Genomic DNA, 2,641 nt, shown 5'->3' on the forward strand with positions numbered 1-2,641 from the left:
AAAAAAAAAAAGGCAAGATGGCATGACCTACACTTCTCTGGAGGGTAGGCTGGAATATAGAGGGTAAGTTGGGACATTGGCAGATGTGAGTAAATGAAAGATCTGGAGGTGAAATGATTCAAGCCCCTCCCACCCCCCAAGAAACCTGAAAATGCAAATGCACTGTCAAGAAGCCAACTCCAACTCATAGCAACCTTCTATAGGATTCCCAAGGGTGTAACTCATTACGGGAGCAGACAGCCTCCACTTTCTTCTAAGGGGCTGCTGGTGGATTTGAAGCATCAGCCTTGTGGTCCGCAGCCCATGCTTATCTGTATGGGTTATGATTTTATTTTGATTTCTATTTCCCCCATCCCTTATTAAGTACCGAGCTCCTTAATGGTAAGCATTTCCTGAAGATGCTTCAAAAGTGTAGGCTGTGCCCTCCACGGAGGTATCCGCATATTTATGGCCACCGATGGGCTTTAAGAGAGCCCTGCTGGTGTGGTGGGTCTCTTGTTGGGCTGCACACTGTTAAGTCTTCAGTTCAAAACCACCAGCGGTCCCTGGGAATAAGGGGACTACCTAACAATTTGTTTCTCTGGATCACCAGGCCTAACATACTACAGTTGGACATTTGTGCCCTCCGCTGTTCTGATTTTCATTTGTGTGCTCATCATCCAGCTGGTTCCATACGGACATCTTTGCAAACCTCCTTTTCTAAGACATCTTTTGGCTGCAGCTTGATGTTCTATTTCTAGCAACTTTTCCCCATCCTAGCAAGTTGAGAATTGCTGCGGCATGGGAATGGGGACCAAGGGGCCAGGGGTGGGATAAAAATGCCTTGAAACATCCCTCCCCACCCCTTTACCAGGAGATTCTTGGCTTGGGCTTTGCTTGAGTCACTCCGGTGTGAAGAGAGGATGGATGGATCAGGTGGCCCTTTCCACCAGTCATCAGGACACTGCCCAGCCTGCAGTGAACAGCTGTGCAGAGGGGCCTGCGTGAACAGACCCGCCCTGTGTGCGTCCTTCATCCCATTTCCTGCCTTTCACAGCACACTCTGGTGGCTCTGTCTTTGCATGTATACGCATCACTCCATTTCTGGCTATTTCCTTAAGACATCTTCCCCAGAGGGCAACAACTGGGTCCAAAAAAAAAATATGAGAAGGAACAGAAACAGTTATGTCATGCCTTTGGCACAGATTGTAACTTTCCACACCCCTTCAAAAAAAAACGACTCCCACTGGTGGCACAGCGTGATTGCAAACTGAGAAGTCAGTCACTCCGGCAACTCCATGGGAAATAGACGTGACTGTCCTCTGCTCCTGTAAAGATCCATAGCCTTGGGGAATCTAAGAGTCAGAATGAACTCCAAGGCCAATACATTGGCTTGAGGTGGCTAAGCGCCTTGGGGATACAGGGGTTAAAGTACTTGGCTGCTAATTCACCAGCAGAAGAAAGAGGAAGAAGTCTGCTCACTCTTCCATTCATCCACCGGATTGCTTTGTCCAAAGTCCCTAAAGGTTCATACCCACCCAGAGGCTGGGGTGGGGTGGGGAGGGGGGCAATAGCATGGAGACCTGCATGCATTAAGATCACAGTGGAGATAATCCTATAAGGGCAGTTCTACTCTGCTAACACCTGGGGTCACCATTGAACCAGCAGTAACCGGGCAGGGTGGGATATGGTGGTTCTTTGCCTTTCCACATTGCAAACATCACCACCCCCTCCTTGAAGACCTCAGCTTGCCCATCATGGACTGGAATTCAGCCCTTCGTTATTTATGTATGTATTTGTTAACGTTTGCCTTCTTCATATAAAACCTGGAGAGGGAAATGCAATTCGCCATGTTTTTGTTTTGTTGTGCAAGTGGGGAACAAATGCACTTTCCTGGGTCATTACATTAATGGCAAGGATTTCCTGAGGACGTGTGTAAGGTCTAATCTAGCCTGTTGAACATGCATGACTGTGCCGCTCCACCCAGGTATCCACATACGTATGGCCACCTGTGGGCATGAAATGTGGGTGCGCTGCTCATTGTGTGGCCAACTGTTTAACACGCCAGCTGCTCAGAGGGAGAAAGATGTGACTGGCTGCGTCCGTTAGGATTCCAGTTGGGGAATGCTATAGAAGGTCTCTGTGAGCCAGAACTGATCGTATGGCCATAAGTTTTGGATTTGGGTGTGTGTTCGTCTGGTTTGACTAGAGAAACAAATTCATTCACATGTGTATAAGAAAGAGCTTTATATCAGAGAGAAATTGTATATTAAGAAAACATCCCAGCCCAGTCCAGATGAAGTCCACAAGTCCGATATTAGCCCATAGGTCCGATACCAGTCCACAAATTCCTCTTCAGACTCCTGCAACACATGCAAAGGAAGATCACGGGTCAATGGGTGGAGAGTCTTGTGGATCCAGTGGCAGTGGAAGCGTCTCAGCATTAGCACGGATCTCCATATGGCCTCACCAGCTCCAGGGCTCTGGCTCCATCAGCATGGCTCCACTTGGCTTGTCAGCAGGAAGGCCAAGCAGAGAGTATGTGTCTGGCCTCCAGTGAGCTAGCTATCTCCTTAGCGCCTCCAAACGAGGTCATCAAGCAGCGACCTGATTAACATGCTAAACTCCATCCCTTCACTCTTAGTAGTCTCAAGTTGACACC

This window comes from Echinops telfairi, unplaced genomic scaffold, assembly GCF_000313985.2.
Source record: "Echinops telfairi isolate 266 unplaced genomic scaffold, ASM31398v2 ScPeMD7_655;HRSCAF=1070, whole genome shotgun sequence".
NCBI classification, from domain to species: domain Eukaryota; kingdom Metazoa; phylum Chordata; class Mammalia; order Afrosoricida; family Tenrecidae; genus Echinops; species Echinops telfairi.